This window comes from Humulus lupulus, chromosome 1 (assembly GCF_963169125.1).
Source record: "Humulus lupulus chromosome 1, drHumLupu1.1, whole genome shotgun sequence".
NCBI classification, from domain to species: Eukaryota; Viridiplantae; Streptophyta; class Magnoliopsida; order Rosales; family Cannabaceae; genus Humulus; species Humulus lupulus.
In genome coordinates, this window is record NC_084793.1 from 268,895,548 (window position 1) to 268,923,220 (window position 27,673).

A 27,673-nucleotide genomic window follows, 5' to 3' on the forward strand; every position below is an offset into this window, starting at 1 on the left:
TTTGTAAACTAACCTCTAAATGTTATTTCTTTTAGGATCCCATGTACCAAACAATTTTTTTTTTTTTAAATGTATCTTTTATGACCAAAATCTTTTAACCCTAGCTCATTAATTGTTTTAGTGACACATTTTCAACTAAATGACTTAATTAGAAGGTCCTGCACCTTTATAAATATACAGTGTAACAGTCTTGGCTACCCAGGGCGTTACAACTAGGTATCAGAGCGTCCTAGGTTTAAGGGTTCCTGAAGACCGGCTGGACATGTACATTCGCTGCTAGAGACAAGCTCGATTCAGTGTTTGGTAATGTGTATGCGTGCTTATATGCTTAAGTGATTGGAAAGAATTATGATTGTTGTTATTTGTTGGATTAATAGGAAGTATGAAATACTGATAGAGCCTGGCTCTTGACTGCTGTGTGACAATATTGAGGCATGCTTATTAGCATTGATATGCATGTAAATGAATATCTGAATGATTATCTGTGTATTGCGTTTATCTGGGTGAATGTATGGATGGGTGTCTATATCTTAACTATTGTGTGGTGATTTCGGGGCATGCTTATTAGCAATGCTGATGCATGTGGATAAATGCCTATATCTTGATTGCTTGTGTTTGATTATGTTCCATTGGTGGATTTTGGAGAAGCTTTTACCCTATAATCATAGTCTGATTGCTGAGTCGTTGATTGCAGATTAACTTGGATAGCTATGCGTCCAAGGAAATCTACACGACTAGCCGACACAAGGTCTGAGACTGGAGATGATGACCAGGGCCAGATTCCTCCGCCAGTCCCTGAGAACTGGCAGCAGATTATGGCAGAGATGCAAGCTCGGCTTCAGAGCCAAGATGAATAGATTCATCTTCTACGACAACAGGCTCCGTCAGGGAGTGCTGCACCTATTGTGCCCCCTGTAGTGGCACCAGTTATTCAGCCAGTGGAAGTTAGGAACAGGTGGGAGCCATTGTATGAGCGGTTCTAGAAGCAGCATCCCCCAACTTTTGAGGGAAGACCTGATCCATTGAAGGCCGAACAATGGATGACTATGACTACTATTGTCCTCGATTTCATGAGGGTCGAAGGATATGATAGAGTGGCTTGTGCCACATATATGCTGAGAGTGGATGCCCACATTTGGTGGGAAGTCGCATCACAGACCAGGGATGTCATTACTCTGAGTTAGGATAGATTCAAGGATTTGTTCAGCCATAAATACTACAATGTTTCTGTTGACGCGGTTCTTCAAAAACAGATAATTATATGAATAAGGAGAGGGATTAGTGCTAAATGATGAACCGTAATAGATGAATGATCTCAAAGGAAGATTATAACTCGAATACTTTTTTAGGTGGTTCAAAGGTTAAAATCCTTCTAGTCCACCAGCCAAAATTATTGATATATCTCTGATATTCCTTACAGGGCATTTCTTTACCAATTAGAAGCCAACCTTTTGCAATTCCCAGGGTCTCCATAATTATAGGGAGAGGACACCTGGGTGTTGGCAAAGGAGGTCATCCCGTGACCTTCTTACCCATCATGTCACTTCTGTGATATTCATGATTAATACCTAAAACCTAACAATGAAGTGTGTCCTAATCGATAGGTAAGGGGGATAATGGGCCGCATGGCCCAAACCAATTGTGGGGTGTCTGAACACGCACGCTTACGTTGTGTGTCCGAGAATTCAGGAATGGAGTAGACACGTGATGTCTGATATATGCACGTTTACATTGCGTGGTTGACTTTATAAAGGGTCGGAGGTGTTAGCTCTAGCTCGTACCCCGAGCTTGATGTAGTCTCCGCTCGTGGTGTCCACACTGCAGACCGGATGCCTTAGTAATCTCACAACCTTTGGCTATCTCGAGCTAAAGAGGTAGAAACTTGTAACAGCAGCTCCGGATAGGTGGCTTCCACGTGGCTGATAGAATTATGCCCTTTTCCAGCTCGCTAATAATCCGTGGATATTTAGGGCGTACATTTGCCCCCCAAGCCCCTGCTCGTGGCATATGACGTCACATGTGGCCACAGTGGGGCTTTTTAGGCTTCTGTGTGGACTCTTCATATCCCGCCCATTACGCTGGTATTGGATATGTGGAGCATTGTGGTTGGCTACGGTCCGTCTTTTGAGAACCGTATTAAATGGCCTAGCCTATCTTCGGCCGTCGTTTCATCTTTCAAGTTATGATCCTCGTATCCCACATCAAGACAATCGAACGGCCCTCATCCTCTGGCCTTTTACGTATATATAAGGTTGTCCACCTTTCGCATGAGCCACCCTTTTATTTGAAAATTTTCTCATCTTCTTTCTTCTCAGTTTCAAAACCCTTTCTTTCTTCCAGTCACTATTCCCGATGTTCCTGAGTTTCAGACACGAGGGTTCTTTCGTGACTCCGGTACCAGCGATTCCAATAGGACTTTAACCCAGACGCTCCTTTCAGTCTGTACGCAGCAAAAAAAAAATTATGTAAGTCCTCCATTTGTTGAATGCTTTGAATGTTTTCCCTTTTCCTTGCTTAGGTAAACTTTTCTTCTTATTCGCATGCAGTAGGTTGTTTGTCTTTTGTTTTTCTTTGCTGGTATTTTGTGCGTAGGCTTTTATCCTAGGGGTATCGACCGTAGGAAAGAGAATGCTTAGGAACATGACTCATAGGACAAAGTTCTGGGGTGATTTTTTGGGTAAAAAATTTTATGCCTGTTTGGAACAACAAGTTTCTAGGGTGCAAAAACCGGGTAGCTTAGGGGACACGCTTCACAGGCGGTTTTGCCTTTCGAAACTTTCCTTCCAAGGCAAACTTTATCCTGACCCTCCTGACACATGGATCCCGAGCAATCAGGGACCCGTTGGGAGCACAGGCACGTGTTCATAAAACCGCGTGGTCTCACTCTCCGCAGGTTGAGATTACCTCAGCCCGTGTAAAGGAAACCCTTCTTCGCGCTAGATTCTTTCTTATGCTTAGGTCGCCTTTTCTAAACTTTCTTCTTTGTTCGTTGGCGACCAGATGGGACCCAAGAAGAGCGCATCCAAGAAGAGTGATGGCAGCTCGTCTTCCCAGCAAGCCAACAAAGGGAAAGAGGTGGCAACAGACTCCCCGATTCCTAACTTCGGTCCCACCGTGGAGAATGAGGTCGAGGTGGGACCCGACGCCTTTTTCGAGGCCGAGAGGATTTCCTTGAAGGTCACCACCCAGGGGAAAGTTAACAAGATTATGCTTTCCCACAATATAGAGATAGGGAGGGGCACCCTGGACGCCCAACCTCCCCTTGAGGGGGAGCGGAGCTGCACGCTGCTCGACGAGGAGTTCGCGGCCTGGAGCGACGAACATCTCAAGGCTGAGGCCTTTCTTCCCCTGGACCAGTATTTCGCGAACTTCTTAAATTACTTGAAGCTGGACCCCTTTCAGCTCCCCCTAACTCCTACCGTTTGTTAGCGGGGTTGAAGTATTTGTTCCTGAAGCAGGAATGGAAGGTCCCCACGCCGGCAAACATCCTTTACTTCTTTTGCCTCAAAGCTAGCCCGGAGCAACGGGGGCAAGGTGACGGGTTCTACTAGCTGACCCATTTTCCCAATTCGACTGCGATCATCGAGCTGTCCAGCCACCCCAATGACTTCAAGGATCAATTCTTCATGTCAAAGGGGTTTCGCAACTGCGAATACCATTACTTCAACCATCCTCGTAAGTTCCTTTTAACTTTAGCTCGCTAGCTTGTCGCTGATTAGTCTTTCCATTCGTTGCTGATTTAAAAACTATCGTGCAACTATTTTCGCGAGGACGACTAAGTCGGTGACCCTTGGGGGTCAGTACGAAACCTTGGCGGGGCTCCCCCCAAGTGAAAAATACTACCACCAGCTGGTGTCTGATGAGATGATGCTGGCGTGTAAGTTAATTTCCCCAGGCCAGATTCTGGCTCTGAGGAGGCCGCGGACCATCCCCTCTACTTGCGAGATGGCGCCCATCCCCGAGGAGGAGGCCGAGGATGAGGACGAGGATGAGGTGGACGAGGTCCCCCTCGTGCGCCGGAAGCGGGCTCTTGAGGTCACCCAGGAGGTCAACGCGGAGCGGACCCAGTCCAGGGCAACAGCCAGCCCCTTCGGCCAAGGTAACCCTTACTTATTTAGGGACTTAGACAAGGTCGCCGCAGACCTACGGCTTGCTAGGTTTAACCCCAGCCAACTCGTCCACCGCCACCAAAATGACCCAGATCGCAACATCACTCTACTCCAGTGTGTTGACCAGCTCGTGTTGTGTTATGACATGGGCCGCCCTAGGGGTACTGTAGTAGTAGATAATACCCTGGCCTTTAGGTCGACCTCTTTTGAGGAGTACGGGACCAATCTTAGGTCATGGCCCTCCCTTCTGGAGAATGTAGTAGCTCCGGGTCTTAGGCAGTATGTAGAGGAGTCTAGTCCTGAGGCAGATCCGGACCCACAGCCTCTTCTCACCCGTGAAGTCATCATCTTAGACTCCCCCATAGAAGCCTCGGGGCCGGAGGTCGTGACAATAGATTCCTCCTCTAGCTCGGAGGGTAGGACCTTTTTCGATACATACTTTAGCTTTCTTGTTATCAAAGTATTTTTACATGCATATTAATGCTTTGCTGTCTTTGTTTCAGACGAGGAGATGTCGCAGCCCGGGGGTAACGATCTGCGATCTATGTTCCAGGGGGGAAACCCTTCCTCCGGGCCCTTAGTGAAGAGGCTTCGGTGGGTGAAGAAAGCTGTCGGGACTTCCTCCAAGTCCTCGGCCAAGGGGAAAAACCAGGGTCCCCCCACCATGGAGAAAGTACCTCCACCCCCTCCTGCAGTAGAGAAGATGGCTCCACCTCCCCCGCAACCTCCCGTCCCTGCCCGGGAAAAGGAGGTACCAACCGGGACCTTGGTGGCTCCGGCTCCCACTGTGCGCATCCCAGTCAACACTCAGGCCCTGGAGAAAATCCCCGAGGCCTTACGAGGGATGGTCTACGAAATCGCGAGCTATACTGTGGAACATTACTACAACGCCACCCCAAGGGACTTGCGGGAGATCGAGACGAGGAGCCCCAAGAACGTGATGGAGTCTTCACTGGGATGACCCTCATGGTAAGTTCGCTTTACCACTGGTTCATTTTGCTTAATTTCAAAGGCACTCGCCTCACATCTTTTCATCTTGCAGGCGGATTTGGCCCTCCACCGGAGCATATCTCGGTCCAAGACCAGGCTTGCAGTGATCAGGGGCGAGCATCAGGCTGTCCAGGCCGCCCTCACGTCTGCTCAGCAACAGGAGCAGGAAGCTAAAGCCACCCTGGCGAATGCGCAGGCCGAGCTAGAGGCATCTCGGACCAAGCTGCTAGAGGTCGAGGCTACCAAGGTCGCCCTGGATGCCGCAAAGGTGGAACTTGAAGAAGCCAAGGCTGCCCTGGTGGCGGAGAGGGCATCCTCTAGCTCCTCCGTGGAGGCCATGCTGTACCATTGCTGGGTCTTCAACCCGGATGGTGACTTCTCCTTCCTGGGGACGGATGTGTGGGAGTCCTTCTTGGAGAAGTTCAAAGCTGGCCTTCAGCAAGAGGCGCCCTCCGAGACTGGGGAGACTTCCACCGCAACCAAGCAAGATGCCGAGGGGGTGACTTCATCCGAGCAGCCTACCGGGGCTTAGGATTTTTGCTCCTTTCTCTTTTATTTTCATTTGTAACTTTATATTATGAGGTTTTTTTATCCTCGAAACAATTGATTTCCTTATATTTATTTCAATCTATTTACATATTTTTGCCTCGACCTTACTGTTATTTCTCTTTAATGCATTTGGTGAGAACTTAGTTTCTGTTGGTGTTGTGATTGGCATCTTATGCTTTTTAGGAAAAAACATCTATTAATCAATTTGAACTAACTTCTAAGATTTAGGACCTGGTTGTATCCAGGATATTAATTTGAAAACTTAGTTCGCGCCAATTCTTTATCAATATCTCGTGCTTTTTAAGAAAAACATCGATCAATCAATTTGAACTAACTTCTAAGTTTTAGGACCTGGTTATATCCAGGATATTAATTTGAAAACTTAGTTCACGTCAATTCTTTATCGATATCTCGTGCTTTTTAAGAAAAACATCGATCAATCAATTTGAACTAACTTCTAAGTTTTAGGACCTGGTTATATCTAGGATATTAATTTGAAAACTTAGTTCGCATCAATTCTTTATCGATATCTCGTGCTTTTTAAGAAAAACATCGATCAATCAATTTGAACTAACTTCTAAGTTTTAGGACCTGGTTATATCCAGGATATATGCCCCCAAAGTAATCAGAAAAGGGTCTTTTATGGTTACTTAGTTTACACCCACAAACATATACAATAATGTGAAAGATTAGATGTTATTACTTAATAAACAAAAGATGGCATTTCCAATTAAGCCTTACAAAGATATTATTGATAATATTTCTTCAAGTGGATAGCGTTCCAAGTCCGTGGAACTACTTCTCCATTAAGTCGAGCTAGCTTGTAGGTTCCTTCTTTCACGACCTCGGTTATTTGGTAGGGCCCTTCCCAGTTTGGTCCCAACACTCCATTCTTGGGATCTTTACTGGCTAGGAAGACTCTTCTGAGTACTAGGTCGCCAATGCTAAAGACGCGTTTCCTGACCTTTGAATTGAAATAACGAGTGACCTTTTGTTGATAATGCGCGAGCTGCAGTTGTGAATCTTCTCATTTTTCATCGATCAGGTCGAGGGACGCGTAGAGCAATTCGTCATTCTGGTCTTGGTCAAATGCCTGGACTCTATGCGAGGCTACCTTTACTTCAACAGGAAGGACTGCCTCACTCCCAAAATCCAGGGAGAAAGAAGTATGACCCGTCGGCGTTCGATGGGAGGTCCGGTAAGCCCATAGTACCTAGGGGAGCTGTTCGGGCCAAACTCCCTTGGCTTCATCCAGTCTCTTCTTAAGGCTTGCCTTTAGCGTCTTATTGACGGCCTCGACCTACCCATTGGCCTGGGGATAGGCCACGGAGGAGAAGATTTTAACAATGTCGAACCTCTCACAAAATTCGATGAAGAGGTCGCTATCGAACTGCGTTCCATTATCGAACACGATCTTCTTTGGCAGCCCGAATCGGCAGATAATGCTCTTGACCACGAAGTCGAGGACTCTTTTTGAAGTGATCGTTGCCAGGGGCTCTACTTCTGCCCACTTGGTGAAGTATTCGATAGCCACCATCGCGTAACGAACTCCTCCCTTTCCAGTAGGGAGGGCACCAACCAAGTCAATCCTCCAGATCGCAAATGGCCACGGGGACGAGATCATCTTCAACTCGACCGGGGGAGCTCGGGCAACTGTGGAAAATCGCTGGCACTTGTCACATTTTTTGACGTAGGTGATCGAGTCCTTTGACAGAGTGGGCCAGTAATACCCTTGCCTTAATATCTTCAGGGCCAGGCTTTGCCCCCCAGTGTGATCTCCGCAGAAACCCTCGTGCACCTCCTGCAAAATGGTCTTCGCCTCGCCTGGAAGAACACACCGTAGGAGAGGTAAAGAGTGTCCACGCCGGTATAATATCCCATCTATCACTGTATACCTTGGAGCCTGGTAAAGTACCCGCCTTGCGTCATTTCGCTCCTCGGGTAACTTTCCTGCTGTGAGATATTCGAGGATGGGGGTCACCCAGGTCGGTCTGGCATCAATCATCTCGACCTCCGCCCCGACTTCCTCTATGCTTGGTCTTTCCAAGAACTCTATCGGCACTAACCCCAAAGTCTCTGTCTCCCCAGAGGTAGCGAGCTTTGCCAGGGTGTCCGCGTTGGCATTCTGTTCCCGAGGTATCTGCTCGATTAATCCGCGCTCGAATGAAGATAGTTCTTTTTTTTCCTTGGCTAGGTAAGCATCCATCTTGGTTCCTCGTGCTTGGTATTCCCCTAACACTTGGTTTACCACGAGCTGGGAATCGCTGTAACACTGGACGGAGCTGGCCTTCAGCTCTTGGGCCACCCTTAGCCCGACCAGTAAAGCTTTGTATTCAACCTCGTTGTTGGATGCTTTGAATTTGAATCACAAAGCCGAGTGGAATCGATGTCCTTCTGGGGATATCAATATGATTCCAGCCCTGGAGCCGTTCTCGTTAGACGAGCCATCTACGAAGACCTTCCATGAGGCCTGGGATAAGGAGGCCTGGGCTGACTCTTCTACAGGATCTTCTAGGAATCCTGTGCACTCTGCCACAAAATCAGCCAGGGCCTGGCTTTTTATTGCAGTTCGTGGTATGTACAATATCTCAAATTGGCTGAGTTCAATAGCCCACTTCAACAGACGTCCCGATGCTTCAGGTTTTTGCAAAACCTGCCTTAAAGGTTGATCAGTTATGATGTGTATTGAGTGGGACTGGAAATACGGTCAAAGCTTTCGAGAGGCCATAATGAGACAGAAAGCCATCTTCTCCATCAACAGATACCGAGATTCAGCTCTGAGAAGCCTCTTGCTGACGTAATAGACTGGCTTTTGAGATCGATCTTCTTCTCAGACTAATACGGCGCTAGCTGCATCTTCCGTGACAGCTAGGTACAGGGAAAGAGGCTCTCCTGTCGTTGGTTTAGATAATACGGGTGGCTCGGCTAAATGTGGTTTCAGGTTAAGGAAGGCACGTTCACATTCCTCGTTCCACTCGAATTTCTTATTCCCCTGGAGTAGGTTGTAGAATGGCAGACACTTGTCGGTAGATTTAGAAATAAATCGATTAAGGGCCGCCACCCTTCCTGTTAGACTTTGAACGTCCTTTCGCGACCGAGGTGAGGGCATCTCGAGTAGCAACCTGATCTTATCGGGGTTTGCTTCTATTCCCCTGGTATTGACAATGAAACCCAGGAATTTTCCTGACGCGACCCCGAAAGTACATTTTTGGGGGTTAAGCCTCATGTCGTATTCTCTCAATATCTTAAAGCATTCCTCCAGATCGGAAACATGGTTATCAGCAGTTTCGACTTGACCAGCATGTCATCAACATACACTTCCATGTTCTTCCCGATCTGGTTGGCAAACATCCTATTTACCAACCTCTGGTATGTAGCTCCGGCATTCTTTAGCCCGAAGGGCATGACCTTGTAACAATAAACGTTAGTTGGGGTCATGAAGCTAGTGTGTTCCTGGTCTGCTGGATTCATGGTGATCTGATTATAGCCCGAGTATGCATCCATAAAATACATGAGCTCGTGTTCCGCCGTGGCGTCTACTAATTGGTCGATCCTTGGCAAAGGGAAGCAATCTTTGGGGCAGGCTTTGTTCAGATCGGAGAAGTCGATGCAGGTTCGTCATTTCCCGTTGGGCTTCGGGACCAACACAGGATTGGTGACCCAGATCGGGAACTTTGCCTCACGGATAAAGCCGCACTTTAAGAGCCGGGCTACTTCCTCTTCTAGGGCCTCAGCTCGGGTTGTTCCTAGGCGCCTTTGTTTCTGGGATTTTGCAGGCACGCTTTTATCCAAGTGGAGGGTGTGCATGATGACACTCGGACTGATCCCTACCATGTCTTCATGAGACCATGCAAACACATCTAGATTCTCCTATAGAAACTTAATCAGCTCCGCCTTCCTTTCGCTACATAGATTTTTCTCGAGCTTTACCACCTTCGAGGGATCTTGTGGATCGATGCTTACTTCCTCGAGCTCTTCGATGGCCTGGAGCTCGGATCTATCCTCGCTTATTTTGGGGTCAATATCACTATTTAAGATGATATTCTCCCCTTCGGCACTCTGAGGTTTTTCAATCTTTGGACTAGGCACAAGTTCCTAAGATTCCTCATTCCCGCCCTGGATGGTCATCGTTAACTACCCGGGTTTTAATTTTCCCTTCATAGAAATGTTGTAGCATTCCCTGGCAGCAAGCTGATCACCTCGGACCGTGCATATCCCCGAGGAAGAGGGGAATTTTAGCACGAGGTGGCGGATGGAGGTTATGGCTTCAAACGCTATCAATGTAGGTCGGCCCAAAATAGCATTGTACGCGGCGGGACTATCGATGACCACAAACTCGGGGAGTTTCGAGACTGTCCGGGGTCCCTCTCCCAAGGTGATCACAAGCTCGATTGTTCCTATTGCCGCCGACCCTTCTCCAGAGAATCCGTATAGCATCATGGAGGTGGCTTTCAGCTCGGTGACAGATAAACCCATCTTTTCTAGCATAGACCGGAACAGCAGGTTCACCGAGCTCCCACTATAGACCAGTACTCTCCTAACCCTTCGGTTAGCGAGCTGAACGGCTACGACCAGAGGGTCGTTATGAGGGAAATGGACGTGGCTGGCATCTTCCTCGGTGAATATGATTGGTTGCCTCTCCAATCATTGTTGTTTGGGTAGATACTGCTCAGGGACGAACTCCACTCCATTATGAGCTGTAAGTTCATTGACATATCTCTTCTAGGCACCTCTGCTCGTGCCAGCCAGATGGGGGCCTCCTGAGATCGTGGAGATATCTCCTCCTATCACAGGAGGAAGGATGTCCTGATCTATCCGAGATCCGGGCTGACTTATCAGAACTTCCAGAAATGGTTGGCCGGCGGGAACTCTATTCCGCGCATACTAAGCCAAGGGTCCAGCTCTGTTGAGAGTCTCGATCTCATCCTTCAGGTGCCTACAATCATCATTGTTGTGGCCAATGTCGTTGTGGAACTGACAAAACTTGGAGGGGTCTTGCTTACCCTTCTGGTGCTTCAACGGTTCCGGCTTCTTCTAGGGGAGGCGAGCAGAGTTTGCTAGGAAAATGTTCTCCCTTGTGTTTGTGAGCTCGGTATAAGTCGCGTAGACTGGCTTAAATTTTTCTACGGACTTGTTCTTCTTTGGGCCGTGCTGGCCGCCCTCGCTGCTCCCTTTTCTCTTGCCTCCACCAAACTGGCTATTCTGTGTAACAATTTGTGTTGCTGTCACGACATCCGTTCCCACTCCAGCGGGCTGTTCAGGGGCCTGACTGGTTCCTGCGGTCGATGCTCACACCTCCTCCAAGTTTATCCATCCCTGGGCCCTATTTAGGAATTTGTTTACGGTGCTGACTCCCTTTCTCTGTTCTCTGTATCTCTTCCCATAGTTCGCCTCCGACGAGGATCCCAGTCCTCAAGGCCATGAGCTTGGAGCTGTCGTCTGCGTCTCTGGCTTGAGCAGCGATGTTTGCGAATCTGCTCAGGTAAGCTTTCAAAGATTCGTCGGGCTGCTGTCTTACGTTCGCCAGGGTGTTGGCCTTGACACAGGCAGCCTGAGAAGCTCGGAATGCCCTCTTAAAGTCGGCAGAAAAGGTTTTCCACGAGCTGATGGATTGGTTTTTACTCTGCTTGAACCGTTGCCTGGACGGCCCAATCAAGGTGGAAGGAAATATTAAACATCTCAGCTCGGGACCGATGTTGTAGGCCATCATCAGGGTGTTGAACATACCTAGATGATCTGACGGGTCCCCGTCTCCATTGAACTTGGACAAGTGAGGCATACGGAAACCAGGTGGATACGCCATAGCTGCTATGCTGGGGGCGAAGAGCTCGAGTTCATCCCCCGAGTCATACTCATCTTTTTCTTTTTCTGATAAGAGCTTCCTCATCAGCTCCTCCATCTGAGCCAGACACTCAAGGGATTGGTCCTGACTTCCTTGGTTGTTCCGGGGCTGTTCAACAGCTCCGGTTCCATGGTACGTGTTAGGCGGGTTATTGTCCCTCCTATCTTGAGATAGGTTATATGGGACATTCCCGTTGTCACGTACTTCAGATAGGCCTTCCCCTTGGCGAGCTCGACTGCCATTACCAACTGGGTCTCCTCTCTGAGAGTTTAGACAATCTCAGAGGTCGCCCCTCGGGGCGGCCTGAGGGCTTTGCGCCAGGCTCAAGCGATGGCGCAGGTCTCCGCCGGAGATGTCACTTCGACGACTCCCGGTCCAGTAACTTCCATTTGAAAAGCTCAGAGCCCGCCGCTGAGGGTGAGGATCCGAGACTTCCCTGGCCGCCCAGCTACGATGGGAGGGTCCGACGGAAGGAGGATTTCTCCTACTGCTCCCATGAGCCGGAATGTCTCGGACTGGACGGGGAGGAGATGGGTATCTTATCGGTGAAGGAGGATGCCTGACTGGGGATGCGATCCTAGTCCCATCAGGGCGAATTAAGCTAGGTCGTGGCCGCTCCGCTCTACCATCATCCGCGTCCTATGCCCGGCGGTCTGAGCAGGGTGCTGGATGGCTGGCCGGGGCAGGCTATCGTCGCGAGCCCTCCCAGAATCTCCTTCGCAAGCTTCCTCGAGCCCTCATGGGTGCACTCGAGGGCGGAAGTGAGCTAGGAGTTGAGGTCCGGACCGATCGGGTGAATTGCTGCTCGGCCCTAGGAAATTCCTTAAATGTGGTATCCCGGTGGTGCGACGTGGGAGTAGAATATGATGTTGGGGGTTTGACCGACCGACTGGGCCTGGACCGGTTACCCCGGTGGGACTTATGAGTCTCACCATGCCTCTTTCCGATGTTAGCGTCGGTTGTAAGAGGGGGTAGTCGGGCCAAAACCTCTTGAATCTGCTGGTTTGCTTTCGCCAGCTGACTCCTTAACTGTGCATTTTCCATTTCTACCGCCGTGTAGAAATCCGGGTTCGGATTGGATGGCCGGGGAGCCGAACTTCCAGTGTCGTCTTGGCCCATTGGCTGCTTGCCCGGCCGCTGCTGAACCTCAGGATTCTGATCATCGGACATGGCGGCATGGTGGGCCTCCTGCCCATCACGTTGGTCCACCTCGTTACCATGTCTTGAGCGAGTAACTACCATGGTTGGGTATTTGCAATAGCACCAATCTAAAAGCTCTCAATGAAAGCACCAAACTGTTGACGCAGTTCTTCGGCAACAGATAATTATATGAATAAGGAGAGGGATTAGTGCTAAATGATGAACCGTAATAGATGAATGATCTCAAAGGAAGATTATAACTCGAATACTTTTTAGGTGGTTCAAAGGTTAAAATCCTTCTAGTCCACCAGCCAATATTATTGATATATCTCTAATATTCCTTACAGGGTATTTCTTTACCAATTAGAAGCCAACCCTTTGCAACTCCCAGGGTCTCCATATTTATAGGGAGAGGACACCTGGGTGTTGGCAAAGGAGGTCATCCCGTGACCTTCTTACCCATCATGTCACTTCTGTGACATTCATGATTAATTCCTAAAACCTGACAATGAAGTGTGGTCTAATCGATAGGTAAGGGGATAATGGGCCGCATGGCCCAAACCAGTCGTGGGGTGTCTAAACACGCACGTTTACGCTGCGTGTCCGAGAATTCAGGAATGGAGTAGACGTGTGATGTCTGTTATATGCATGTTTACATTGCGTGGTTGACTTTATAAAGGGTCGGAGGTGTCAGCTCCAGCTCGTACCCCGAGCTTGATGTAGTCTCCGCTCGTGGTGTCCACACTGCTGACCCGATGCCTTAGTAATCTCACAACCTTTGGCTATCTCGAGCTAAAGAAGTAGAAACTTGTAACAGCAGCTCCGGATAGGTGGCTTCCACGTGGCTGATAGAATTATGCCCTTTTCCAGCTCGCTAATAATTCATGGATATTTAGGGCGTACAGTTTCCATCAGGGCATCGAAGTTTAATGAGTTTGTGGGGTTGGTGCAGGGCAATATGATAGTTACTGAGTATGCCCTGAAGTTCGATAGACTTGCAAAATTTGCACCAGATCTTATGCCTATAGATGCAGCTAGGCAAGACAGATTTATTAGAGGGCTTAATGCTATGATAGCCTGAGATGTGAGGATTACAACGGTACCTGGGGGGATGACTTATGCCCTGGCTGTTGAGAAGGCTATTACCACCAAGGAAGTGGAGAACAAGATTTGGAAGGAAAGTGCTGCGAGGTGAGAGGGTCGCAGAGTGGTGCCTCCATATTCTGGGTCTAGTAGGGGTGGAGGCCCCGGTGATGTGAAAAGGAAGACCCCTGACACTTCGACTGCTGTTGGTCCTGATAGAAGGGGTCGGGGTGCTCAGGGTGGCCGTCCGGGAAGCGGTGAGGCATGGAGGAGTTATCCTGAGTGCACAAGGTACAGAAGACGCCATCAAGGCGAGTGTCAGGCCAAGGCCTACTTTGTGAGCGGAACAGTGGGACACCTCAAGAAGGATTGCCCAACATTGAAGAAAGGGGAAGCAGGAAAGGTGGACAGCTTGACTCCAGCTTGAGTTTTCACCCTAACATAGGCAGAGGCCGAGGCTAGTCCCTCGGTGGTGACAGGTCATCTTTCTAGTGTTGGCTCTCCTTTTACTGTATTGATTAACTCTGGTGCTACACATTCATTTGTTTCTAGTAAGGTGATTGATAGATTGTGTAGACCTAGTGAGTACCGCTGAGGGGTTTAGGACTATACTGCCTACTGGGGAACTGGTAGTTTCTAAGAGGTGTATTAGAGCACTGCCAATGATAGTTGATAATAGGGAGCTTTCAGTAGATTTGATTGAGCTAAATATGGAGGACTTTGACATGATCTTGGGTATGGACTGGCTGGTCAGATACAGGGCTACTATTGGCAGTAGGAAGAAAATGGTGACTTTTGAGCCTGAGGGAGAGGATCCCTTTATGTTTGTGGGTACGGTGTGTGGACCCCGTATCCCCATGATATCAGCGCTGAGAGCTAGAGACTTGTTACAGGGACGATGTATAGGTTTTCTAGCTAGTGTAGTAGACACTACTAGGGTTTTTCCAGCAGAGCCGGGAGAGACCAGATTGGTTTGTGAGTTCTTGGATGTATTTCCTGAGGATCTACTGGGATTTCCACCGCGCAGGGAGATTCATTTTGTTATTGAGTTAGCACCTGGGACAGAACCAGTATCAAGAGCACCATATAGGATGGCACCAGCAGAGTTGAAGGAATTGAAGATACAGCTACAGGAACTTCTGGATTTGGGATTCATCAGGCCTAGCTACTCTCCATGGGGTGCTCTGGTTTTGTTTGTTAAGAAGAAGGATGGAACTTTGAGGATGTGTATGGACTACAAAAAATTGAACAAGTTGACCATCAAGAATAAGTACCCTCTACCAAGAATCGATGACTTGTTTGATCAGTTGCAGGGAAAGACAGTGTTCTCAAAGATTGATCTTTGATCTGGTTATCACCAGCTGAGAATCAAGGATGAGGACATACCGAAGACGGCCTTCCGATCGAGGTATGGGCACTATGAGCTTTTGGTCAAGTCTTTTAGTTTGACCAATGCCCCGGCAGCTTTCATGGATCTAATGAACAGAGTTTTCAAAGACTTCTTGGATTAGTTCGTCATTGTCTTCATCAACGACATCTTAGTGTACTCCAGTTCAGAGGCAGAGCACGAGCAACATCTTCGACAGGTCTTACAGAGGCTAAGGGAACATCGGTTATATGCCAAGTTTAAGAATTTTGAGTTTTGGTTGTCAGAGGTGACTTTTCTTGGGCATATAGTTGGCTCAGAGGGGATGAAGGTGGATCCATCCAAGGTGGAGGCAGTTAGAGATTGGCTGAGGCCAAGGAACGCCTCGGAAATTCAGAGTTTCCTCAGGTTAGTGGGTTATTACAGGTGGTTTGTAGAAGGATTCTCAAAGATTGCTACACCGATGACAGAATTGACAAGGGAAAATCATAAGTTTGTTTGGTCAGAGAAGTGTGAGAACAGTTTCCAAGAGTTGAAGCGACGACTTATTATTGCACCTGTGTTGAGTCTTCCTTCTGAGGAAGGAAAGTTTGTATTATACTATGATGCATCAAGGATGGGTTTAGACTGTGTGTTGATGCAGAAGGAGAAAGTTATAGCTTATGCATCATGACAGCTGAAGGAGTATGAGCAGCGGTATCCTACCCGTGATCTGGAATTGGCGGCAGTGGTATTTGCACTGAAGGTATGGCGACATTACCTGTATGGGGAGAAGTGTGAGATATACACTGACCACAAGAGTTTGAAGTATTTCTTCACCCAGAAGGATCTGAACATGAGGCAAAGGCGTTGGTTGGAGTTGGTAAAGGATTATGACTGTGATATTCTTTACCACCCAGGGAAAGCCAATGTAGTGGCAGATGCATTAAGCCGGACGGGCTCGGGGCAGTTATTTACTTCTGTCCAGATTTCCAGAGAATTGGCTGATGAGATGACTAGGGCAAGGACAAAACTAGTAGTGGGTCGATTGGCCAATGTTTTTGCAGTCGACCCTACTAGAGCGGATCAAGGAGGGTTAATTGGTGGATGTGCAGCTACAAGAAGTTAGAGAGAATGTCTTAGCAGGGGCAGCTAAGGACTATTTTGTTTCTGAGGTTGGTATGCTTCGGTATCAGGGGCAGATTTGTGTTCCAGTGGATGTAGAGATCAGACGAGAGATACTAGATGAGTCCCATACTATGCCGTACTCGCTTCATCCAGGTACCACGAAGATGTATCAGGATCTATGGACATTATATTGGTGGCCCGGGATGAAGAAGGATGTAGTGGAGTACGTGGCCAGGTGTTTGACTTATCAGCAGGTGAAAGCTGAGCATCAGCGACCAGCGGGGTTGCTTCAGCCTTTAGGCATTCCCGGATGGAAATGAGAGGATGTTACAATAGACTTTGTGGGAGGTCTGCACAGGACAGTGAGACTGTATGACTCGGTGTGGGTGATAATGGATAGATACACCAAGTCAACTCATTTTCTGCCAGTGAAGTTGACTTACACAGTGGAACAGTATGCGAAGTTGTATTTGAGGGAGATAGTTCGTCTCCATGGAGTTCCTAAGTCTATTGTATCTAATCGAGGCCCTATCTTTACCTCCAAGTTTTGGGGTGCTCTGCAAAAAGCCATGGGGACTCAGCTAATGTTTAGCACAACTTTTCATCCTCAAACTGATGGATAGTCTGAGAGGACGATTCAAGTGTTGGAGGATATGCTTAGGGCATGTGTGATGGACTTCAAGGGATCTTGGAGTAAGTATCTCCCGTTGATTGAGTTTTCATATAACAACAGTTATCAGTCCACGATTGGAGTGGCTCCTTATGAGATGTTGTATGGGAGGAAGTGTAGGTCACCCATTCATTGGGATGAGATGGGGGAGAGGAAATATTTGGGGTCGAACATGGTTCAGAAGAGAAATGAAGCTATTGAGAAGATCCGAGCCAGAATGCTTGCTTTACAGAGTAGACAGAAAAGCTACACTGACCATAAGCGTAGAGATGTGGAGTTCCAGGTTGGGACCACGTGTTTCTGTGAGTTTCACCACTGCGAGGGGTGAGGAGATTTGGAGTAAAGGGCAAGTTGAGCCCTCGATTTGTTGGACCTTTCGAGATTCTAGAAAGGATTGGACAGGTGGCTTACAGGTTGGCCTTGCCACCGTCTTTGTCGGGAGTTCATGACGTATTCCATGTTTCTATGTTGCAGAAGTATGTCTCAGATACGACACATGAGCTGAAGTATGAGGACTTGGAATTGCAAATATATTTGTCTTGTGAGGAACGATTAGTTCAGATTTTAGATCGGAAGGACAAGGTTCTACGGAATAAGACAATTCCGCTAGCTAAAGTGTTGTGGAGAAATAGCAGGGTCGAGGAAGCGACCTGGGAGCTTGAGTCGTTGATGCAGGATCAGTATCCCGAGCTATTCAGGTAAATTTCGAGGACGAAATTCTCAATAGGAGGGGATAGTTGTAATGACCCAAAAATTACTATTAAGGCTTAAGGGCCTTGCTTAGTATGTCGGGAGGGCATAATTGGTTTATGTGTGAATTAAATAATTTAATGCATGATTTTGTGATAAGCATGCTTATATGAGTATAAGGATATATGAAATGCATGTCTACGAGTATTATTATGCATGTAGGCCCTATTTAGCTTAAAGGGATATATTTGTAATTTTAGCCCGTTGAGGGCATAAATGTGATTATATGTTATAATTGTGGGGACCACATTATTATGTGGATATATCTGCAGCATGCGACTTGAGGCAATCCTATGGAGCCAGTTAGCAGAGAAGTTGCAACGGGACCCAATACTTGGCTCGAGGAGAGTCAAGGGGTATTTTGGGTATTATAAGGTTATTTAGGTTATCGGGTTATGGAAATAAATAATTGGAGATACATTTGAGGTTAGGAAGCCTAGGAGGGAATACTGGGGAATTTACCATTTTGCCCTCGGGGACGTTTTTGGTACCCCGAGCCTCGGGATTAACTTAATTAGTTAAGGATGGATCAAACAAAATTGAGAAAACAGTAGAATTTACCCAAACCGACCCTTTCTCTCTCTCTCTCTCTCTCTCTCTCTCTCTCTCTCTCTCAAGGGAAACCATAGAAACTAAGAAAAACTTGGCTTGAAACTCAGAGAATTGAGTTGAAGTTTTGGAGATTAACCCAGTAGTAGCTAAGGAATCCAACCAGGAACTGAGGTAAGCCTTGAATTATATTTTTGGTCATTTGATTATGTAGCTTTGGGCTGGATTCTAAGAGTTCTAGGGTTTTGAATTTAAGACTGAATTGAGGCTAAGGACTTGGGAGTTAGCTCAGCAATTTCTTGGAGGATTAGTTCTTCAATGAAGGTAAGCTCTAATTTATGGTTTAGTGTCTGAATTTTGTGTTTTCCTGGTTGGTTTTGGTGTTCTTGAGCCTGTGGGTTTCAAAGATTAAAATGTTATTTTGATGAGTTTCTAGGCTAGGTTTCTGTTGGGTTATGCTGTTGGAAACATGTTAGAATGTTTGTGATAATTGAATTGTATCATTAGGAAGGTTTTGGGTGGATTTGAGTGAGGTTTGAGTGTTAAAAATGGTGGGTTTTCTAGGTACGAAGGGGTCGGGCCGCGACTCAGCTCTTGGTGTGCCGCGGCATGGGGAATGCTGGGCCGCGGCTCGTGTCTATTTTTGGGCGAGGCTGGGCCTCTGGAAGGAGGCAGGCCGCAGCTCTTAAGGGCATATTTGGCCTTAGGGAGTTTTTAGGTGTGGGAACCTAATCTAGAGTGCTCGGGATCGACTCCACCACCGTGTTTGGTGGAATTCGATGTTCCAGAGGCTAGAACGTGGTCTGGAAACCTTTATACAAATATTATTGATGGAATCCCTTATCTTGGTTGTGACTAGGTGTAAGCTAGGGCTTAGGAAACAAATCGTGCTCAAGGATCATCTCTCATAACCAGAACACTCAGAATTAAAGGTAAGAAAACTGCACCCGGTTGTGAATTTATAACGGGACTAAGGGCTCCCTGTTTTTGTATGCATTACGAAAGATGGTATTATGCATGTGAATAATAAAAAAACGGCCTAAGAGTGCCGAAGTTTACATTGGCGCACAGGGCATGGCTCAGGCATTGGTAGCTGAGGATAGCTTAATATTCACTGAGCTCGGTTTAAGCGGACCGGAGTCAGTGGGGTAGACAGAGGGTGCAACCTAAGGGCGTCGACCCTGATTACCATGTGATTTGATTATCATTGTTAATTGATGAATTTGGTATGCTGAGTAGTTGAATATTAACTCGTGAATTTCCTGATTGTATCTATGGATCATGTGATTAGTATGGAGTGCTAAATGTATGAACATGCTTAAAGAGTTATTTGATTATTATCATTGTTTGTGCTATGATGCTATGTTTTCTTGCTGGGCCTTGGCTCACGGGTGCTACGTGGTGCAGGTAAAGGCAAGGGTAAGCTTGATTAGCCCTGACTTGGAGAACTCTAGAGGCGGAATGTACATGACTAGCTGCTCAGCCGCCACGGTTGAGGGTGGGACAGGAACAGGAGGATCATAAATGTCTGTTTTGCCCTTAGAGTGGCTAGTGGTTGTTTGTACTCAGGAAATTTTATAAACTAACCTCTAAATGTTATTTCTTTTGGGATCCCATGTACAAAACATTTTTTTTTTTTAAATGTATCTTTTATGACCAAAATCTTTTAACCCTAGTTCATTAATGGTTTTAGTGACACATTTTCAACAAAATGACTTGATTAGCAAGTCCTGCACCTTTATAAATACACAGTGTAACAGTCTTGGCTACCCAGGGCGTTACATCCTCTTAGGGGGAAGTCTGTCAGTGGGAAGTGGAACGTGGTCCCACCTCGAGTACTTGCGATAGGTTGAGTCGTCTGTCGAAATTCCTTCCTCCAGGAGGCCACAGGTTCAAAGCCAGTCTTTGTGGAGAAGATAAGATAGAGACCGCTGACCATAAGGCAGTTGGAGTAGGGCTACCTTATGCTCCACCATTGATTCAGAGGGGGTGGGATGGTGGTAATTAGTTGTAAAAATAGCTACATATCATTGTTCTGAGCTTTATTATTTAGTGAAAAGGAAAAGGGGATAAGTGTGGAGGTACTTACGGATGCGCTAGAAGGAGCGAGGCCATCCGTCCAGAAGAAGGTGAGCATAAAGTTTGGAGGATGATTTGGCATGTCCTCAAAAACTTCTTCTCCTTGGGATGGCTCGATAAGTAATAAAATCCATCCCTTCCCCGAGCTCGAGATGGGTTGCTTTTGAGGCAAAAGAGATATAAAATCTCTTGAGGTGAGGGTCCTTCCCACTTCAGCTTGTGATATAACAACTTGAGGGCAGAGAGAACCCTGTAGGAATTAGTCTGGAGTTGGAAGGGAGCAAGTCCAACAAAATCCAGAAAATCCTTGAAGTGGGATTTCAGGGGTAGTAGAGCCCCTGCCCTCATGTGCTCGCGACTCCACGCGGCGAGCTTGATCTTGCCGTCGGGATTTCCATCTCCCGAGGCGAAGCAGCTCTGCTCGCTCGGAGTTGAAGGCTGACACGTCAGAGTGCCAGAAAGTCTCAAACCATGATAACCTAACAGCTCGGATATCTGGCCTGTGGATGTGACTAAGCTCCAATAATGCTCAGCCTTGAAGAAACCCTTTTGTAAGGTGGGAATGGAAGCAGCTTGTGAGGTGGAAGGGTGGTTTGAAGAATCTTCCATCAATGAGAATGAAAGGGCACCAGGCTTGAAGGCAATGGTGACTTTGAGTTTAGGATCCAGTTGGACAGGTCTAATCTCGGGGTCCGGATCTGGTTAAATTACGACCTGGAGTATTTTCCTCTTTCTCACCTCGACCTCGTCAATCTGGCATAAAAAATGATCTCGGATGTCTTCTTGTTCGCAACTTTCTCAATGCTCGCGTATCAGGTGCTAATTCTGAGTGAAGGGTGATTCCGGACTGGGATTTGATGGGAAATAAGGGATAGCGAGCTCTGACCCCCACCGATTCTCAGAGTTCTGCAACATCTAACAAGAAAGAAAAGGGTGAGGGCTAGGCATGTAGGAAATCACAGAAAATGTAGTTTTGGTGATTCGAGCTCGAAAGTCTGAGATCACGAATTTACCTCAATCGATATTGAGGTCTCGAAAGGGTAAGATGAATTCAAAGTTGAACCCCGAACTATTGTAAAGATTGGGCTTTGAGCGTGTACTCACGTGAGAGAGTGGGGAAGTGGATATCAGTTCTAAGGGTCCTGGATTTTCAGGGATAAAGCTGACGGTTACCCAAAAAGGTAATGGTTTTGGGATTTGTGCAGTTAAAACCCTAAATCAAAACCCTTATTTCTTAGCTTACACGAAACACTATCCTTAATCTGAAAAACCCTATTTTTGCATTTTTTGCACTAAATCTGGGTTTGAGAACCGGGATTTCAAAAAAATTTAATCAAAAGTTTGTGTCATGTCAGATAAACTACTTTGCAAAAGCTAGAAATAGAAACTAGTAAACACATTCATACAGCAGAAAAGCACGTAAAAATGCATAAATAACAGAGCAAGGGTGAAGAGTGAGAACTTACACACAAATGTCTGTGGGTACAGAGAAATCAGCGACTAGAATGATGGTAGCAAGAAAGATAGAGGTATTTTGTTTCCGTCGTTTGGAAAACATGCAACGAAAATTCAGGTTTTTCTCTTTTCTTCCTCTGGTGCAAGTTTTTGCTAAAGAGAGTGAAAGTGAAATGAAGAAGACGAAGTGGGCATATTTATAAACCCCAGAGGATATCAAGGGTCGGACTGATCTGAGCCTTTAGCTTGATTTGGAATTCTATCTAACGGATGGGGTATGAATATAACATTGGCGGCAAAAGTTGAGATACGAAAAGACGTGGGCAGATGTAAAAGGTACTCAAGTACTCTGACTGCGTAATCCTTGGCTGACGCATGTCCACACTCGAGTGTGGTAGGTGGCTCGATTTTCAAAAGTAGCAATTCAAAAGTTTCATTCTCATAGGATTCGAACTAATACTTTTGAGGGGGGAAAATGTTACACCCAAAATTCGAGAACGAAAATTTGATCTTGAAAGTCAAGCTCGTTAAGTGTAAGCTTGAAATAAGAAAATTATTCATGAGATCAGCATTAATGAGAATCGAGTTTGACAGTCTCATTCAATATTAAAACAATGATGTCGTAGGTGGTAAGCTCAGAACCACATGATCTCGAAGGTTCGAGACAAGCTTGAAGTTACAGTGACATGGGTTTAACACTTGTTTAATTTTCCTAGTCAGTTTGTATTAGCATCAGTTAAGAAGGTCTGAGCCTGAATATTGCAAGCTCGGAGGGGACGACCTCGATAAAGATACTTAATGAAATCGAGGGAAGCCGAGCTGGAAAGCTCGTGATGATTTGCTGATCTCAAAGATATGTAAATCGAACGTGTGAGGTCGATGGCCAAGTGTGAACATAGTTCTTGTTTGAGAATCCCTATATCTAGGGGATATGTTGTAATCTGTTAATGAAACTTGAATATCATGGGATTTATACGCGTATTATATGCATTTAATTGTATTTATTTGGAGATTTGAATCATAACTCCACGAAATGTGAGGGGAGATATTATGTAAACCAGTCTATAAATAGATTGGAGAAATTCATTTGTAGGGACAGAGAAATTTATATTGGGAAGACTCTGTTAAATTGCTTCCAAAAAAGCTTTGAGAGAATTCCATAGTTGAATAACATCGACTCGTGAACTATGCAGATTTTAACTGCTGAACCACATAAAAAATTGTGTGTTTCCTCTTTATTTTTTCTGATTTTTTGTTTAGTGCTCTTCATTTCTAAGTTGACGAAAAACAACGTCAACAAAATCAATTCAAAAAATTAGAGTATTATTTTTTTTTCTATATTAAATTAAATGTCATGTTTAATTTTCCTAATGTACAAATTGAATTAGTTAAATGCAAATTTATAATATTTTTATTTTTTGTTAATATATCTTTTATGTTAATTTCATTTGCTGGGTTTTGAACCCAGTACAACCACCCCTCCTAAGCCCCCACTTTGCCACTTGAGCTAGTCTCAAGTGGTTTGTCAATCTATCTTGTTAATTAATTATTTCTATTTCTATTTATTTGTTAACTATTGCGGGTTAAAAAGAATAAAAAAGAGATTTGATGTAAAATTTAATATAGTAGAATGGAGATGAAATAGTAATTTAATGTGATAAACTACCAAAAAGACGTAAGGTAGTTTTTAGTGGATTTTTAAGCCAGTAGGTGAGAATTACAATACCACAATTGCCTTATCATAATATATATATATATATATATTTGTATATAATATTTTATGTTTTTTATGATTTATTTTTTGTTATTATTGTTATATTTAATTTATAAGTTTTAGAATATTATGCTAACATTAAAAAATAAAAAATAAACAACAAAAAACTAATAAAAAATACCAATAAAATCTAATATAAACCAATTAAAAAAATTAGAGTATTATTTTTTTTTCTTTTTCTATATTAAATTAAATGTCATGTTTAATTTTCCTAATGTACAAATTGAATTAGTTAAATGCAAATTTATAATATTTTTATTTTTTGTTAATATATCTTTTATGTTAATTTCATTTGCTAGGTTTTGAACCCAGTACGACCACCCCTCCTAAGCCTCCACTTTGCCACTTGAGCTAGCCTCAAGTGGTTTGTCAATCTATCTTGTTAATTAATTATTTCTATTTCTATTTATTTGTTAACTATTGAGGGTTAAAAAGAATAAAAAAGAGATTTGATGTAAAATTTAATATAGTAGAATAGAGATAAAATAGTAATTTGATGTGATAAAGGCAATAAAATAAATGAGTTTGAATTGCTCGAGGTATGATTGGAGATGGCTTTGAGGTGTTTGTTTGAAAATTTAGTTGGTATTTTTCAAGAGAGTATAGAAGAGAAATTGGCCCTTAGGGGTGGTCCCCCTTTCTCGCGTAAAAGCAATCAAAATTCGAACACGCCTGGAGGTGACTACGACGTCGAGCTGTCGGCGGAGAAAGAAACAGGTAGATTTTGATATGATAGCCCTTCCACTGCTAATGGGGTGTCGGCTAATTGGATTTTTATTGAATTCTACTATAGCTAGCATACTAATTATATAATAATTATAGTTATAAGGCTAAGCATTTGCTATTATGTTTATTATATTATAATGTATAATGAATAATATTCACTTGATAAAAAAAATAAGTTGTCTACTTGAATCTCCAAACATTCTTATTTTCTATTATTGCAATCAAATCAAATAGAAATAAAAAAATAAAATAAAAAGGTAAGTGGAGCTAACCCATTGAAACCAAAATTTATCCACTATTCTGATATTATAATAAATATTCAAATTAAAAATTGGAATAATGGGGTTTTTTTTCCTATTTCTTTGGACTTCCCGTGAATCTATTGATATTGCCGATTAAATCCTCTTTTTCCTAGATGTTTTCGAGGAAAAAATTGTTATTCCCCTCCTTTATAGAAAAGAATTTATTCTAATAAGAGACTTTTTAACTACTTTTATTCCATACAATGTGATGTAAAATGGGCTACTATTCAATATCCTTATGAATGGCTATCACAATTCCAAAAATATTTACAACTTTCAGTATCTTAACAATGACTTCTCTTGAATTACCAGGCATAAGTGGTTTTATTGCAGAATTTATAGTATTTTTTATAAAGTTTACTTTTTGAATGAAGTTATAAAACACCTATTTTGAATTTTTTTTCTAATTATTTAAAATTTATTAAAACTTCTCGGTTCCTTCTTCCATAACGCGAGCCCGGAGAAGGAAGAGATAAGAGGGCCCTATGGAAAATGTGGTCAGAAATCCATAATAGAGTCCTACCACAATAACCAAATTTATTATCTTCATGCATAATGATACTATATATCGAAATGGACGATTCCATCGTTTATAGTCGAAAATAATAGTTACGCCTACATGAAATCGGAATCGTTAGTAATCATTGATCAGCCATATGGTGGTGAATTCGTTCCCGGGCCTTGTGCACACCACCCATCACACTATGAGAGTTGGCCATGCCCGAAGTCGTTACCTTAAACACAAGGAGGGGGATGCCAAAGGCAGGGCTAGTGACTGGACTGAAGTCGTAACAAAGTAGTCGTACTGGAAGGTGCGGCTGGATCACCTCCTTTTTCAGGGAGAGCTAATGCTTGTTGGGTGCTACTTAGATGCTTTCAGAAGTTATCCGCTCCACACTTGGCTACCCAGAGTTTACCGTGTGCATGATAACTGGTACACCAGAGGTGTGTCCTTCCCAGTCCTCTCATACTAGGGAAAGGTCCTCTCAATGCTCCAACACCCACACCAAATATTGATTGAACTATCTCATGACATTCTAAACCCAGCTCACATACCACTTTAATGGGCGAACAACCCTAAAAGGACGAGTGCTTCGTATTGTTGTTGCTAAGTTGCCCCTCCAATGTGGATATATGGAAAAGGGGAGCAAGAGGTCAATATCTCGAGAAGTTCCATTCGTTCCATGGATCCGGGAAAAAATATGTTTTTTTGAAGAGAGATACAATTTCACCAATCGAGTTACAGGTGTCTAACATATTCATACCAAACAATTTTCCACGAAATGGTGACGAAAGGTACAACTTGTACAAATCTTTCCATTTTCCAATTCGATCCATTCGTTCGTACACCTATTTACTCAATCGCATACATTTCTGGAATACTTATAACATGGTCATTATCTTATTATCTCATTGAACAGATCAAATCCTAAATACATTTCTGGTATTCAATTGGAATTTGGAATACAAAATATCATAATAATGGTATAAATTGAATCACTTTTTGTTTTGATTGATATTCTATACAAAACTCCCTAAGTCTAAGTGAAATTTATCACCCATTTTTCTGTTCGTTAGGTAACAAAGCAACTTTGCTGCCCACAGCCACTAAGCCTATTTATTTTTAGTTCTAAGACCGGTAAATCGACTCACTTCTTTAAAAAAAAATCATTATTAAGAAAAGGTAATGAAGATAAAATATGAGCATGTTTTATAGAAATAGTAATTAATCATTTTTGTTTTAAGGTCATTCTACCACTTCATACCTCGGAATGCACCGTTCTTATATAGAGAGAGGCGCTTTCACATCTTTTAAAACTGGAACGGCTGGGGAGAGGAAAGGTTCCCTTTTTTAGGGTACTCCCAGGAACAGATCCAGTGGAGACGGGGTGGGGCCTATAGCTCAAAGGATTAAAGCACGTGGCTTCAACCATGGTGTCGGAGGTTCAAATCCATCCTCACCCACAACTGGCCAAAAAGGGAAGGACCTTTCTCTTTGGGGGTAGGAAAATCATGATCGGGATTGCGAACCCAAAGCTATGGAATTTGGATATGGGTCTTTTGTCGAAATGGAATGGCCCTGTAGACCATCCCCATGGGGGTGGTGAAGGGAGGGCCCCAATTGGTAGAAAAAAACCCTCAACCCCTTCTTTTTAGGATAGACCTCAACAGAAAACTAAAGAGTAACAACAATAAGTGATTGAGTTCAATGCATGGGCTGTTGTGTAGGGTGCTAAAGTATGGTTGTTTTGTATCCATTAAGCAAAGATGGGTTATAATAAAAAAATTGTTTTCATTTTCAATCCATAATGAAATTGCCAAAAAAATGACATAGAAAGAGGTTGGATAGAGAAAATTCAATCTCCTTCTTATTATAAACTATTTAGAATTTGAACCAAAAAAAATAAATTAGAAAAAATTGATAAAAAAATCATTGAAAAAAGAAACATGAAGAAAGAGGGAATAGTAATGAAAACGAGAGTTCCTCTATTAGAACTAATACGGATCATAGTGATTTAACTATAGGAGAAAGTTCTAATCATTTAGACGTGACTCAAAAATATAGACATTTGTGGGTTCAATGTGAAAATTGTTATGGATTAAATTATAAGAAATCTTTCAAATCAAAAATGAATATTTGTAAATATTGTGGATGTCATTTAAAAATGAATAGTTCAAATAGAATCAAACTTTTGATTGATCCAAGTACATGGGATCCTATGGATGACGACATGGCATTTCTAGATCCTATTGAATTTCATTAAGAGGAGGAACCTTATAAAGAGTATGTTGATTCTTATCAAAGAAAGACATGATTAACTGAGGTTGTTCAAATTAGTACAGGTCAACTAAATGGTATTCCTGTAGCAATTGGGGTTATGGATTTTCAGTTTATGGGAGGTAGTATGAGATCTGTAGTGGACAAGAGAATAACATGTTTGATCAAGTATGCTATCAATCAAAATGTAAGAATGCCCTAAACTACTTACTTTGTAAAATGTTGCTCAGTCCATATTTTTTATAAGAATGCCATTTTAGAGAAAATGTTCAGTGGCGCCTTGTCAAAACATGCAATTTGGGCCCAATAGTTTAAAATAAAAATATAGTGTCTTTATGCAATCTTGGAAATAAAATATAAAGTCCCACTGTGACGTAATGAAAACATAAAACATAGCATAAAA